Below are 17,447 nucleotides of genomic sequence, written 5' to 3' on the forward strand. Positions count from 1 at the left end.
ACATCAAGTGCAGGAGATGATGATCGGAGAGAGGAGGAGAGAAGTCGAATGGAAGTAGATACCCTACCCGAAGGATATCTACTACCCACTTCTCCGCTCCATGCAATTGTCAATTAGCCCCACCTGTGGCAATAGGTGGGGAGTGGCACACTCTCTATCAACAGCCTGACCTGACCTGACCTGCCACTGACCCTAATTCCCCTTCCCAGTTTGGAAGATTGAGGCTGAAAGGGACACTGCTGCAGCTGCTTCTTCATAGAAGGCACTGGCTGAGAGGCCTTAGGGGAGGCTGATGGCTTGGAAAATTTCCTTGAAGGTAATTACTTACTCTGCCGTAGAGGTGGAGGACAATAACAAGCCTCTAATTTAGTGACCGCCTGCTGGACAAGTCGATCGTTGGTGTCAACGGCATCTGTCTATCGCATCCTCCAACTGACTTCTAGGAAAGAGGAGCTGGGACTCTAGGTCTCCGTTCCGAAGTGACAAAAAGGACTCCAAGTTCACAGAACGAGCTACTTTAGAAAGGGCTGCGTCCCTTCTAATAAGGAGCAAGTTAGCCTACAAATTAGCATTCACATGTCCCAGGTACAAGATGGCCTTTGCACCTGACTGAAGCAGTCTGATGATAAAAGGAGAGTTGACAGAACCTCTAGCAGAATGGGACGACATTATCCTAGCCACTGCTGACGACAAGTCCAGCCACGAGACAGTCTGAAAGGCAGAAGAGGCAGTAGACTCCATGGTAGAAGCCTCTTGAAAAGATAAGGAAGGGCCCTCAGCCCTAACATGATCCAAGGTCAAGCCAGGCTTCAGACGAATTACATCTGAATTAACTTGTCTACTCCTCAGCTGAACCAGACTAGTTCAGTAGTATTTCTTATGCCGAACGAGAGGAGGGGGAAGGAGCTAGAAAGACCTATTGGAACAAAGAGAATTCTCCCATCCCAAGACCAAAGAATTAACATGTTGCAAAATTGATTGAGCATGCCCAGACCATAGTAGCTCATAGTCTTCGCGTCCTTCTCTAGGCCAAGCAAGGCCTCTATGCCTATAGGGGCCATGGAAGACAGAGTCTGAGTCCTCTCAAAAAGATTATTGAACTCAAAAATGAGATCAATAACCTCCATGTAAGAAGAAAGCACTCCTGACTCCCCCTCCTCTGGATCCGGCAACGAAGCTGTAAGTCCTGAAGTAGACAGCTGAGAAAGATCTTTATCAGTTCCTCTGGCCATTGGAGAGCTCCTCCTAGAAGGACAAACGTCATCTCTTCCCCTTGAAGGATTACATCCGTGAACGAAGGAAAGGGAACATTCGTCCGCCTACAACAGAGGCAAATCAAGTAGGCAGCAGAGCAATGAAGTACATACATGGTCGTACGATGAATCATATACAATGCTGTGCAACGAATCCGGAACACTGTCGTGTGATGGCGAACAACATATGTGAGACCATCTGGGAAAAGGAGAAGCATGAACTCTCTTCCTAGATAAGTCACAAACCCTGGCTCTGGAAGTCGAACGGCGAATGTAGGACCTAGGAGAACAAGAAGATGAAAGCCTAGGCTTCTTGGTAACTGGTGAAAGACACTCACACCATCACGAAGCGAAGTAGAAACATGTCTATCGGCAGCATCAAAGCCATGACCAACCATAACCTTACTGCTATCACTTGAAATACACCGATGGGGGAGATCAACAGGCAAGGAAGCTCTAGGCTTACCTCTCAAATGCGACTTACAAAGAAGAGAACGTCTTGAAGGTCTAATAGCGAAGAGATAGAATCAGCAAGAGGCTTCTGAGGAGAAGGGGGAAGATCATCCTTCACAAGCACACAAACTTGAGAGAGAGAGAATCACCTCCACGTACGTGAAGAGAAGACTTATGTCCGTGTGGGGAAGAAGACGAAATATCTCTCCTGCTTCAAGAAGGCAAAGCAACAAAGACCTCAATCCTCCCGTATCTACCTCAAGAGCGAGGAGGGGGAGACGAAGGCAAAGGAGACAATGAGGAAGATGGTGATCTAAGACACTGTCTATTAAGAGATACCACGATATCTCCTTCGAAAGGCAGTCCAGTTTGTCAACCAGCCTGTAAGAACAACTCTGAAGGATTGGGAACCGTCTGGGATGACGTCATGGAGGAAGCTGGATGTGACATCACAGCAACAGGAGGAGGGAAAGATGTCACTGGACCTGACATCACAGGCAGAGATGATGCTGGGAGTGATATCAGGGCGTGCGTTGGACTATTAGCCTGAATTAATGGCCTTGCTGATGACAAGATAAAGGGCAACCCGCTGGGCAGCAGCACACTCAACCCAAATTAATGGAGGCAGGGCTGCTGGGGAGCCAAGGCTGGAAAGCGTGTAGGCATGAAATGGGACTACAAGCCTTCAAAGGAGGCGACTCCATGTAAGCCTAAGGAGGCTCACACAGATGCCATCTTGTGCGAATTGGTCTTTGAAACAAAAGAACAAGATGGTGCTGCCTCCTCCCTCCTCAAATGGACTTCTCCCTCCAGGAGAGGGACCTGTATTAAACAAAATATTACCCAGACCAACTCCCGATACTTCCAAAGACAAAGCCATTGAAGAAAAGGAAGGAGACAAGGCATCAATGAATGAAAATGCAGACGGAAAAAGTCTGGAAGAAGGGGAAGCAGAGGCATCCACTTGAAAGGGGTGAACCCTTCTCAAGAAGGATGCTTAGAGATACTAAAATGCTCCCTCTTGTAGTTTTTCCACTGCATGACAGGCCAGGAACAACACTCCGGGCATGGATTGGCAACATTACAAAAACTAGCACACACCTACTGCAAGTTGTATGGGGTCAGTCTAGGAGGAAGCTAAGAATCGTGAACATGGGAATCCTTGAAGGCCTGGACGCATTTGCTGTTGGACCTGGGACTTCTTGGAGGAATCCATAGTAACACACAAAGACATGCAAAATAAAGCATGAAGGAATCATGGGCTATCCAAAATTCCAGCTCAGGAAGGAGAGCAAAGTGATCATCTGCTCTCCAAGGTGGTTGAAGAAAGACTAATTGCTTCTTGATGTTCATGCGTGGTTGATGACCACACTCCGTCTCTTCTACACATTTGATGCCAGCTGCCACAGATCCCTTGCATATACAATCTTTGATTGTTTTTTAATAGGTTTCCCGCTGCCACCAGAAGATTTATCTCATTGTTAAGACCAAAGGTTTGTTCCGAATATGAACAATTATAAGTTTTCACGTTTTTATTTGTAAATTAAATAACATTAAATAATGAAAATAATTCTCTCTTTCTCTCTCTCTCTCTTTTCCTAGGATGAGAGAATTTTTATGGTACATGTATATGTTTATTTGTTTTGTATGATAAATACATGATTTACCTAATAATAAATACTAATTTTCAAATATTAATAAAATTAAACAATAATAATAATAATAATAATAATAATAATAAAAATAATAATAATAATATACCTGTATCAATTAAAAAATGTGTATGAGATATGTATTTTAATAAACAAATAATATTTCCCTCATCTTTTATCAACTGTTAAAGAGAGGCTCGAAGGCAAAGCTATCAAATATGTCAATTAACTATGATTTGAAGGGGAAGTGTTGCTGACTAGTAGGTCTCTCTCTCTCTCTCTCTCTCTCTCTCTCTCTCTCTCTCTCTCTCTCTCTCTCTCTCTCTCTCTCTCTCTGAGTTGCATTAGTCCAAATAAAAAACAATACTAGAGTTGTATTGGTCCAAGTAAAAACCCTGTTTGTTTATGAAAAGGAATTTCAGAACAAAGAGAAAAAGACAGAATAAAGTTCTTAAAAACAAGGTTGAGAAGACTTCTAAAAATAGATCATGTCACTGTTGGACAATGAACATTTTCTGTGCCCTCCTTGTCAGAAGCAGGAATGTTCACCCAAGGAGACTTGTAGCCTACAAGGAGTATCCTAAAGATAGTAAGGGAACTTTGCTCCTATTCTTTGCGAGATTTCCCAAGATTTTCATCAAGGTTCAGCTTAGAGGACTGATTCTAGGAGTTACATCAGGTTTTTAATGGCATTATACCACCTCAATCCTCAAAGTATTCTCCATCTTGAAGCCAAGGAAACTTCCTCCTACATCTAACAGCAAAGGACTCAGTTCCACGAAATGCATGACCATCCCACACTAAAAATAAGAAAAGGAAGTCCCTCATAACCGCTAGACCAGCCTGTTGTTCCTACATTCATATTTCTAAAGGGTTGAGCATGCTTATTTTTGCTACACCTATTCTTGATGTGGCAGCCCTTGCATGGCCACATAGTTCAGGGAATTTATCTGTGGGCTGCTTCATGATGATGTCTTGGCAATTCTAACATTCACTGAATGGCTCAATGCATAACTTGTTTTCATAGATGTTTGAACCCCTTGCAGCTGGGTGTGATCATGTTAGACATAGTAATAGCTATACATATTGGCATTTGATCCAGGCCAGTTTAGGTGAGAATTTATATTTTGTGCAATGCAGTCTGAATGAAATTTGCAAGGAAAATGTTCAAATAAATTGAATGGGCCATAAATGACTTATGGCAACTCTTATGGCAACACACACACAATTGGTGATGCGAGGTAGAAATCCAAAGACAGGCTCCCATAAGACATCACAGGGGAATGCAGTACATCTACCAATCCCAGAACATCTTGAATATATTTGCCAATAAATATACTCAAAGATTCTTGCTGGCTTTAGCTCTCATCTTTTATGATTGTATGTCAGTCGTAATTGTAACTTTGCAAAATAAAGTACAAAACAATATTAGAAAGAACATGTATAACTCACTAAAAGATACAGCATCTCCCCATCCCAGTACATCTCATAAATATTTTACCATAAATATACTTTGCTCAGGGATTGTTACAGATTTTAGTTCTTACCTATTATGATATTATATGTGAGTAGTTGTAATTTTACAAAATAAAATTTAAAAATGATCATGTGTAACAGGTATAACTTGCTAAAGTAAGTGTATTTTTATGAGTGTCATGGACAAGAGGCCTGCACAGGGTTGAAAATATTCCCCTTCAACTTCTCATGGATGGTACAGAACATTTTTTAGCATTTTTATTTCTTAAACTACATGCATTTGCATATCATCATCTTTCTAGTAATTTTTTTTAACTGGCCAACCTTAAAGTTGCCCAGTCTAGGGGTGTTCTTAATTTATATTCCAGCCCAGCCAGTAAGGTTAAAGACAGATGCCCTTCCTGACTCTAATCCTCCCTATATGGGACTGGGAAAGATAAATACCACAATCACTGATATAAAAAGTAAAGCAAAATGGCAAAGAACTTAGTACTTAGGAACAGGTCCACTCCCAGTAACAAATTTTTCCTACATATATTTGCGTTTTTATATAAAACATAATTCTGTGAGATTTTACAGACTACATTCTTCAAAAATACCTGAACCCCTCCCATCACCAAATCCATTCCCACCATTTCTTCCCAGAAGCCAAGCCAAAGGAAATACTAATTGATGCCCATACCACACCCCTCAATTTCCCAACTTCTTGTTCCCACTTTGGCTCTTTCTCTCCCATCTGTCCTGTTTCTCCCTTCCTATGCATACAAGTCACATCAACAGTCTTTCCCCTCTGTCTCTGGCATTTTGCCAGAGCCAATTCAAAAGAAATTCATTATTTCTATATAGCATCCCTCAATTTCCTCCTCAGTTCTTTCTCCTTGGCTCTCTCTCAGTCCCTGCTCTGCACCTGCTTCTCACACTCATGTCTGCTTTTGTCAACCTCTGTCTATGGAACATTGCCAGAGCCAGGTCAAAGGAAACCCTTCATCCATATATGACATCCCTGAATTTCCTCATCATGTTCTTTCTCCTCTTTGGCTCTCTCACTGCCTGCTTTGCTTCTCATCAAATATCTAATTTGCCTCTTCAGCTTGGCCTGAACTTGCTCTATAGGCAAAAGGCAGTAAGAACCAATGAATTTGTGACAAGGCAAACTAAGGTCCCCACCAAAAGGGAGAGAGATATGGCAACCTGACTTCTATTCTGCTCTGGCAGTCACAAAAAATATCCAGGCCAATACCTAGAAGCAGTCATGATCGGAGAGCGATGAACATTACCACTCACAGTCACCTACACTGTCTTCATGCCATGCTGTTGGAGTGGAACCAGCTGGGTAGGCCCCAATACCTAAACATGACAAGCAGGGGTGCACACTATTTACTGCCAACTCACACAGAGCTGTGCATGGGTCTGTGTAGCACTGAACAGCGCATGGACCAGATAGCACTGGCCCCTAAGCACTACCAGCCAGTCAAGCAGATAGGGTCTAGGGTCAGCATTATGCAAGGAATTAGTTATCCCCATGACAGTATGGAGACCTATTGCAAGAATATCCTGGGACTGGGTGTAAATAGTCAAGGGGCTGATAGTAAGTCTGAGGAACCGCAGACTCTTCCCTTTGCTCCTTTGAGGAAGAGCACACACTGGATGAGTTGAGATTGGGTCTCATTTGTCTAAAAGGGAAGACAGGTGACCAAGAGTGACCAGGTGGCACACTGGTGAACATGTGCAAAAGGATTCATATAGCAGATATCAGTCATATGTTGTAGCCTCAGACACTGAAGCACCAGTCTCCCGAGCCCTCGCATACAGGTACAAGGCATCCCCGAGTTACGGTGGCAACAACTAAGGCTATTCCGATCTTACAGTGTTTTTTAAAATACATTTATCAATGTTAAAGCGTTGTTAATGGTGCTTACAAGAATAGGTATCTAGTTACAGCGCAGTACGATCAACAGCGCTTATGGCGCCTAATAACCCTCTTACGCCGAAGCAGTAAAAAAAAATTGTCTCCCGTGTGCCAGAGGTGTTTCAGAGTGAGCACGGAAGCGGAAAAAATATTTTTTTCAAAAAATCACAGCGCGCTTAGTTTTCAAGATTAAGAGTTCATTTTTGGCTCCTTTTATTGTCATTGGCTGAAGTTTAGTATGCAACCATCAGAAATGAAAAAAATTATCATTATCATATATAAATAATGCAATATATGATAGCGCAAAAACGAAATTTCATATATAATTGTATTCAAATCGCGCTGTGCGCAAAATGGTTAAAGGTAACAAGTTACTTTTTTTTCATTGTAATGTACACTAAATTGCAATCATTTTGGTATATAACACATTGTAAAACGATAAAAGCAACACAGAGAAAATATTATCACAAAATAATGCATGAATTCGTAACGCGCGGACGTAAACAAATATTTTTCTCAAAAATTCACCATAAATCTAAATATTGTCCTAGAGACTTCCAAATTCTTTCAAAATGAAGACAAATGATTGAATATTACTATACTGCAAGAGTATTAGCTTACAGTTGCAGTTTTCGACCATATCTGACGAGTTAAAGTTGACCGAATGTCAAATTTTTTTATATATATATTTTTTATATGCAATTATTTCGGAAATAAGAAAAGCTACAACCTTCAAATATTTTTTGTTTTATTCTACATGAAATTGCACACATTTTCATATATAAAACTCGATGAAATGCCTAATATGAAACGGAGCAAATACTCCGAGAATGGGACGTACGCATTTCGGAGATTTGTGGCGGAGAATCTGCGTGCGGAGGGAAGGAAAGATTTTTTTTTTAAATTCACCATAAATCTAAATATTTTGCTAGAGACTTCGAATTTGTTTCAAGATGAAGATAAATGACTGAATATTACTAGACTGTAAGAGTTTTAGCTTACAATTGCGTTTTTCGACCATTTCGGTAGTCAAAGTTGACCGAACGTGGTTTTTTTCTATTTATCGTGATTTATATGCAAATATTTCAAAAATGAGAAAAGCTACAACCTTCAATTATTTTTTGTTGTATTCTACATGATATTGCGCACATTTTCATATATAAAACTTTATGTAACGGCTAATTTAAAATGGTGCAAACATTACCACAATCGCACGTATGATTTTTTCGGAAGAGTTACCGCGCGGACGTAAAGAAAATGTTATTTTTTTCATAAATTCACCATAAAATCGAAAATTGTGCTATGAGACTTCCAATTTGTTGCAAAATGAAGGTAAATGCTTGAATATTACTAGAATATAAGCGTTTTAGCTTACGATTGCGTTTTTTCGACCATTTCGGTAGAGTCAAAGTTGACCGAAAGAAGGTTGAAATTTTTGGCAATTATCGTTATTTATATGAAAATATCTCAAAACTGATAAAAGCTACAACCATGGGTTGTTTTTAGTTGTATTGTGCATGAAATTGCGCACATTTCCATATATAACGGCTAATTTTAAAATGGTGCAAACATTACCACAATCGCATGTATGATTTTTTTCGGAAGAGTTACCACGTGGACGTAAGGAAAAAGTTTTTTCATAAATTCACCATAAATCGAAATATTGTGCTAGAAACTTCCAATTAGTTGCAAAATTAAGGTAAATGATTGAATATTACTAAAATATAAGAGTTTTAGCTTACAATTGCGTTTTTAAACCATTTCAGTGGAGTCAAAGTTGACCGAAGGTTGAAATTTTGGCAATTATCGTTATTTATATGAAAATACATATCTCAAAACTGATAAAAGCTACAATCATGAGTATTTTATTGTTGTATTTTACATAAAAATGCACACATTTTCATATATAATACTCCATGTAACGGCTAATTTACAATGGTACAAAAATTATGTCAAAGTGACAAAATAATTTCCGAGATGTGTCAGATACTTTTTAGTGCGGCAAGTAAGAAATTCGCGCTTGCGCGCCTGCGTAACGATTGTAAACAAAACAACACCTTGATCCGTGAACTCCCAGCATCCCCCAAGGCGCGTGATTCAAAAGTTTTAGGCTGGTAGGCCTATAAGTATTTTTCCGCGAATTTAAAAAAAAACTTTTGTAAGTCGACGTAAAATACGTCCAGTCGGCACACGAGAGACAAAAAATGTCGACGTAAAATACATCCAGTTGGCAGTAAAGGGTTAAATGAATCAATAAAGGTTCACGGTTTGTCTATGACAGAAGCAATTTATAAACCTTGGACCATCAGATCTACCTTTCACATGTGATTTATCTATTCAAGATATCCTTTCTGTTTCTGGTGATAGTCTTTGAATCCTAGTAATATGTATTCTAGCTACTTCTGTTAAAGATTCATCATGTTTAACTATTACTGTTTTCCCCAATATTCCCACTACCTGAGCAGGTCTTCTCCATTCATTTTAATTTTCTCTTTTATAGAATACCTCATCTCCCACCACTGCTTCTTTAAATTTATTTTCTCTGACATTTTTGTTTAACACAATTCTTTTTTTATTATGACTCATTTTTCATAAACACCTGTCTGGCTTTATGCATTGTATTCAGTGTGTCTCTTACCATACTCTCTTCCATACCTTTCTCTGCTTGCAGGACTTGAACTCTCTTCTCCCATTAGATTAGGCAGGGAAGTTTTTTTTCTATATACTAATTGGTTAGGAGAGAAATCTTCATTATTTATTAAGCAGTTCCTAGCACTCACTATCCATTTCAATGCTTTGGACCAATCTACTTCTTCATCCTCCATCATCTTTCTTACACTTTCCTTGATTATGCCTACAGTCTTTTCGTATAATCCACTGCTCCATGAGGATTCCGATGCTGTGGCTAATATTTTAATATTCCATCTTTCTGCCATCCTCCTTACTTCTTTATTTTGAAATTCTCCCCCATTGTCTGACAATATTTGGGAAGGAGCTCCAAATATAGCAAACCAACCATCAAAAATTGTTTTTATTATAGTTTCTGGTTTCTTATCTTTTATCCAAAAAGCCTGACAATACCATATCCACCATTACCAAGAACTTTCTCTATTCTATCTCTCCCACATCCACTGCTACATCTTCATTAAATGTTTTCCTACTACTGGTTTAGCTGGGTTTCTTTTGTATCTTTTACATACCTCAAAATTTCCAATTAGGTCCATTAGTAGCTTTTTAATTTCCTCCTTTTCTTTCTCTTACAAGCCATCATTCCACTGTGCTTCCTCTGTTAACTTCCATATTTTATCTCCACTTCCGTGACCAAACTGTAAATGTTATTTCTCCATTGTGTATCTAAACTTCCGTGATCAAACTGTAAATGAAATTTCTACATTGTGTGCTTAATTTCCATCAGACTTTCCCTTCAAACCCTCTAGTAATAATTGTTCTACCTTCCTCCTCCTTATTGGTTATCTTAAATGACCCAGTTTGTCTTCTCTTAACTTTACCTTCATTTCTCCTAATACTTCTATTATGACAATTTTCTTTCAAATTTATGGTCTCACCCATTTTGTTCATGGTTTTCTTACCTATTAGCCATGGTATATCATATCACCCTGCAGAATTTCTGTCTTCATATAAAACTTCTTGTTTTTCAGTACCACTGGTATTTCCATTACTCCTTTAGACTTATAAGATGGCTCACCAAAATTAAACACTTTATTAGACTCTGTCCTATTATCCTTCATTCTCATCAATTCTTCTGTACTCAAGCCCATGACAATGCGTGCTAGTCATAATTCCCTTGACACTGTCGATTTACATCCTGGGTCTAAAACTGCATCAACCACTTCCCATGATTTTTCCCCTATTTTACTAACTTCTCCTACATAAACTTCTTCTTCTGGCCTGGTTCTGTTTTCTGTTTATTTTCTTCTTGTTTTGTTTGTTTTCTTCATAGTGAGGATACTCCCTAGCCCTATGCCATTCCGAGTAAGATGTTGCACATAATGCTACTTTCCCTTCTTTGTTTATGGGATTTCTTCCACCCCTACCTTGGTTCCATTTTCCCCAATATCTCTGATTTTCTCTCCCTCTCCCAGAACTCCCATTGCCTTCTGACCCCCACCATTCCCGTTCCTTTTTATTGCCTAAATCCTTTGTATATTCTTTTCATTATTTGACGGTGTTTTATATTTTAACTATCCTTGACCGCAAGCTATTAATAACAATTGTTTTTTATATTCTGTGAGATTTGCTTGCTCCAATGCATGAAAACCCTTAGCTTCTCCTTCAAGCATGCTTTTCCCCCATTGCTCTGTTACACTCTGATTCTGCCTTTATGTTCCTAATTAAAGTCTCATCTTTTCACTCTATTCTCTTCCTATTTTAAAAGTTTTTCATTTTACTATAATTCTCCATTAGCATGTCCTTTTAGCCCTTAAACGCCGAAGGGGTATAATAAAAATCGTCTCCCGTATGTCGAGGGGGTCTCGGAGTGAGCGCCGAAGCGGAAAAAATATTTTTTTTCAAAAAATCATAACGTGCTTAGTTTTCAGGATTAAGAGTTCATTTTTGGCTCCTTTTTTTGTCATTGCCTGAAGTTTAGTATGCAACCATCAGAGATGAAAAAAAAATATATCATTATCAAATATAAATAATGCGATATATGATAGCGCGAAAACAAAATTTCATATATAATTGTATTCAAATCGCGCTGTGAGCAAACGGTTAAAGCTAACGAGTTAATTATTTTTTCGTTGTATTGTACACTAAATTGCGATCATTTTGGTATGTAACACTAGTAAAACGATCAAAGCAACACAGAGAAAATATTATCACAAAATGATGCATGAATTCGTAACAAGCAGACATAAAAAAATGTTTTTTTCAAAAATTCACCATAAATCTAAATATTGTTCTAGAGACTTCAAATTTGTTTCAAAATGAAGATAAATGATTGAATATTACCATACTGTAAGAGTTTTAGCTTACAATTGCAGTTTTCGACCATTTTGGACGAGTTAAAGTTGGCCAAATGTCGAATTTTTTAATGTATTTTTTTATATGCAAATATTTCAAAAATGAGAAAAGCTACAACCTTCAATTATTTTTGTTGTATTCTACATGAAATTGTGCACATTTTCATATATAAAACTCTATGAAACGCTTAATATGAAACGGAGCAAATACTCCGAGAATGCGACTTACGCATTTCGGAGATTTGCGGCGGAGAATCAGCGACCGGAGGGAAGGAAAGTTTATTTTAAAATTCACCATAAATCTAAATATTGTGCTAGAGACTTCAAATTTGTTTCAAAATGAAGATAAATGACTGAATATTACTAGACTGTAAGAGTTTTAGCTTACAATTGCATTTTTCAACCATTTCAGTAGAGTCAAAGTTGACTGAATGTGGTTTTTTTTCTATTTATCGTGATTTATATGCAAATATTTCGAAAATGAGAAAAGCTACAACCTTCAATTATTTTTGGTTGTATTCTACATGAAATTGCACACATTTTTATATATAAAACTTTATGTAACGGCTAATTTAAAATGGTGCAAACATTACGACAATCGCACATATGATTTTTTCGGAAGAGTTACCGCGCAGACGTAAGGAAATTTTTTTTTTTTTTATAAATTCACCATAAATCAAAATATTGTGCTAAAGACTTCCAATTTGTTGCAAAATGAAGGTAAATGATTGAATATTACTAGAATATACGAGCTTTAGCTTACAATTGCGTTTTTTTACCATTTCAGTAGAGTCATAGTTGACCGAAGGTTGAAATTTTTGCACTTATCGTTATTTATATGAAAATTTTTCAAAACTGATAAAAGCTACAACTATGGGTTGTTTTTAGTTGTATTGTGCATGAAATTGCGCACATTTCCATATATAAAACTTTATGTAACGGCTAATTTAAAATGGTGCAAACATTACGACAATCGCACGTATGATTTTTTCGGAAGAGTTACCGCGCGGACATATGGAAGTTTTTTCATAAATTCACCATAAATCGAAATATTGTGCTAGAGACTTCCAATTTGTTGCAAAATGAAGGTAAATGATTGAATATTACTAAAATATAAGAGTTTTAGCTTACAATTGTGTTTTTCGACCATTTCGGTAGTAAAAGTTGACCGAAGGTTGAAATTTTGGCACTTATTGTTATTTATATGAAAATATTTCAAAATTGATAAAAGCTACAATCATGAGTATTTTTTTGTTGTATTCTACATGAAATTGCGCACATTTACATATATAATACTCCATGTAACGGCTAATTTAAAATGGTGCAAAAATTATGTCAAAGTGACGAAATAATTTCTGAGATGTGTCACTGATACTTTTTAGTGCGATAAGAAAGAAATTCGCGCTTGCGCACCTGCGCAACGTTTGTAAACAAAACAACACCTTGATCCGTGAACTACCAGCATCCCCCAAGGTGTGTGATTAAAAGTTTTTGGCTGGTAGGCCTATAAGCATTTTTCCGCGAATTTAAAAAAAAAAACTTTTCTATGTCAAAGTAAAATACGTCCAATCGGCACCCGACAGACAATTTATCGCAACATAAAATACGTCCAATAGGCGTTTAAGAGTTCGGTAGGCTTCATCTAGTTTAGATAGGATTATCTTTGGACCCTCTGTACCCCTAAGTTCATCTATATCTATTCCTTTCGCTACTTCTTGCGCTTTTCCTTTTAAGCTCATTCTTCTCTCTATCGCCGGGTATTTTACATCTTCTCCAAACACCACTAGCCAATCTTCAACTTGTCCCTCTCCACCCTTTGTAGTCTTCTTGTATCCCGCTAAATCTCGGATTTTCCCTTCTCCATCTTATCTCCCTTTGTTCATTATTTGATCCTACCCTCTTTAATCAACCAGTTTGAATATTTTCCTAGCCTAATCTTTACTTTTTAACACAAATCTACCCACCTGTTCACATTCTCCGGTCCCAGCATACTTATGCTTAAAATTTTAAACACCACCACAACAAGACTTGCAACCCAAAACTCCTATCAGACAGAGCTCTCTCTCCTACCAATCAAACAACCCTTGTACTTGTCTCCTTCTCCCGCTCTGTTATTGTTTAGTTTTTGCACCCGAAGCCGCCGCCATCTTCTCTTCTATGACGTCACAACACAACTTAAATACATCCAGACATTTCCTAATATCCACCACATATTTCCCATACATTGAACATCCACCACAATTCAACAATGCAGAAAATAACAATAACAATAAAAATAAAATAACTGAAAACTGATATATAATCATAAGAAGCCTTCTTATGGCAGCTGTGGCTGCCTTCCAAGACCTTCTTACACTCCTACAATCCTGAGAAAAGAAAGACATGGAAAGTGAGGAGGAAGGAGAAGACAAGGAATGGCTGCATTTCCTCTGCCTTCCTTGACCTAGGTTCATTTCCATTTCAACCTCTCCAATAACCACAAACACAACACACATTTCCAAATGGACAGCAGCAGCAGCTGATGCAGTGGCTATAGCAGGAATAACAACAGATTCAACTGCCAAATCTTGTAAGGTAGCCAAAGCCAATGTGATCAGATCCTGATACTACAAGAATTTGGCCTTCATCAAATGCTCAATAAAAGTAAACAAAGAAAGTTCACTTTGAATGTCTAGGGAAGGCCATATATAACTGTAACTACTCCATTGTCTCTTGGGGTCACCTCAAAAATACACTAACAGAGGCTTGGGAAGCAGGTACATAAATGGGATAAGGAGAATCCCTGACCTAAATATACTATGTACTCCACAAGCAGCTTGATAGTCAGCCAATTTACTTATAATTCCAATATGGTAGGGGTATCATCAGATTATGAAACAAGAAAAATGGTATGGGATGGGGCAGGAACAGAAAGAAAGAAAACACCTGTGGTCCATTTCCCTCAGACAATACTGACAATACCTTCTTCACCTTCTTCCTCTGAACAGTATCTCTTCCTCTTGGAAGACCAAGACAAAAAAAAAAAAAAAAAAAAAAAAAAAAAAAAAAAAAAAAACAAAAATAAAGAATGAGGGTCAATGGCAGATAAAGACATGAAATGCAAATAAACAAACACATTATCATGTCCAGAACACCAAGAATGATCATGCTTACAAGAAGACTCATCATTTCAAACAACCACAAAAGTAATCACTATAAAAAAATATCTGCAATTTTAAATTTGAAAAACTTGATGGGACAATTACAATTTTCCAACAAAATTAAATAAGCATTTCATAAAAACAAATATCATGTCTGTTTTCCCTAACACTGATAAATTAACAAATTTTAACATTCATTACCAGAGCAGAATAAGGTTCATTCTGACACCTAACATAGATTACTAAACATGCATTACCATTCTTAAGTGGCCTCTTTGAAACAAAACTGAACATCATGTGTGTCATGAAAGCATAAAAACTACATACCTACAGATCCATCAGCCAAGAATCTCTGTTGTGTTAATGTGAGAACCCTGTTATCCCCATCCTGATGAGATGTTACAGAAATCATAGGAAACCCTGTCTGCTTAGTCCATGTACTCATGACCTCAGCAACAGGTTTACTTGAAGCCTCACTTAGAGCTGCCCACAGATCTTCAGTGTAAGTATTTCCATACTGGTGTCTTGTCAAATAAATGTTCATTCCAGAACGGAAATCCTGCAAAATTAAAGGTCATTGTCACATACTGAAACAAGGACTAAGTTGACAATTTATTCTGTGTGCATAAAATAACATGAATAAATCCTAGTCATCATCATGACCCATTTAAAAATGATAATGATAATGACTTGAGACCCTCTCTTGCAGAAGCAATGTTACATGAAATTATGATCTCAACATATTCAGCATACAAATGAAGGTTCTGTATGACTATGTAATCATAAAAATATATGAGCTGCAATGTAGTATGGGTGGGTTTGAAGTGGGACATAGTCAAATGTAGATTCTTACTTCCAGATGGTTAACTTCTTAGAATGATGAGAGGGGTGGGAGTTATCTAGTTCAATTGCCATCCTTAGTGGGATGGTGGTCATTTCCAGGATAGGCAACAAAGGTTCTCAGTGGAACACAGCTGTATGTATAGGGCTTCCATCACTTGTACAATATTTGATTGGAGGCCTTATATATTCAGCAACTTTGATGTTCATTGCAGGCCTTATATATTGAGCAAATTTGATGTTCATTGGAGGCTTTATATATTGAGCAAATTTGATGTTCATTGGAGGCCTTACATATTCAACAACTTTGATGTTCATTGCAGACTTTATATATTGAGCAAATTTGATGTTCATTGAAGGCCTTACATATTCAACAACTTTGATGTTCATTGCAGGCTTTATATATTGAGCACATTTGATGTTCATTGGAGGCCTTATATATTCTACAACTTTGATGTTCATTGCAGGCCTTGCATATTCAGCAACTTTGATGTTCAATGAGCACAGTGGAAGAATCTCCCTCCATTCATTAAAACAGAAGACTCATTGTACATCAAAAACTCCTGGTGCAAACCAAGTAATAAACAGCCAAGGATGAACAACAAACTAGACACCTGATTCCACTCACACAGATGCCTGGCTGAATATACCATTTCCACATTCTCCTATCAGGAAAAATTCAGAAAAAAAGTTGCCCAAATGGAAACAAGAATTGATATCTGACTACAGCTGCACATTAACCTGCTTGGCACCTATTATTTATGTTGCAACTCATTTAAGAAAAACTTTAATGTGTCTACATTTGTATACCAAGGATGAGTAGAGGCAAAATATACCTGAAATGACTATTTACAACCCCTCGTAGTCTCTCTTTCACATGACAATCGTAAATTTTACTAACTCATATATGTTTTTTCTCATACATAAATTTATTTTATTTTGTAAAATTATAATTACTGCTCACACAATATCAAAACAGATAAGAAATAAAAGCAGAAACAAATACTTAGCATATTTGTTGAAAAATATTTACGTAAATTTACCAAAAATGAAGATTCAGTAACTTTTTTTTTTACTTTTACATGGTTTTTCACTATTTCCTTGCCCACTTTTCTTTGTTAAACATTGACATTAAACGACATTACTTATCGTTAAAAAGACAAGAACAAAATACAACAGCAACCCCTTGGTATATTTATGAGCAAAATCACAAAAAGACGTCGTGTGAGAGAAAGACGCAGAACATTCTCCCTTCAAGTCACAAGCAGAACTGAAGGCCTGAGACACCCAGCTCAGGATTTTAGCCAGTGTAAAAGTTGCCATTGGTGAATTTATGGGCTATAAAAGTATTGGCACCTCTTTCCCGCCCGATTCTTTCCAAATCGATGGTGCGTAATATCGTTTATCTATAGGATCACTCCATCCACCACCCTAAACCTGTTATTACTACTCCCGAGGATCAATCCATCCATTAAGGGTTAAAAACTGGTCTACTTCTAAAAATTATTGTCATCATTACTATCATTATTATGTATTCTTTTGGTTGGCTGTTCCTTGTTGTGGATGCTGCTTGAAATATAACCAAACTGTTTACAGGAAAACAGCATAATACCTAATTCTACTAAGCTTTCTGTAGTTTTTTCTACAAGGAAAAATTTAAATATGGTAATGTGAAATATACTAATACTTATAAGTAGAGGAACTGGTATGAGGGGGAACTAAATAGCCACACAAAAATGGAC

The 17,447-nt window shown here is 37.5% G+C and overlaps 1 pseudogene; it reads right to left on the bottom strand.

Moving 5' to 3' along the window:
- Positions 1-17,447, bottom strand: part of LOC135219853 (puromycin-sensitive aminopeptidase-like) — a 185,904-nt pseudogene that overhangs the window by 75,313 nt on the left and 93,144 nt on the right.

This window comes from Macrobrachium nipponense, chromosome 1 (genome assembly GCF_015104395.2).
Source record: "Macrobrachium nipponense isolate FS-2020 chromosome 1, ASM1510439v2, whole genome shotgun sequence".
In the NCBI taxonomy this organism is placed as follows: Eukaryota; Metazoa; Arthropoda; class Malacostraca; order Decapoda; family Palaemonidae; genus Macrobrachium; species Macrobrachium nipponense.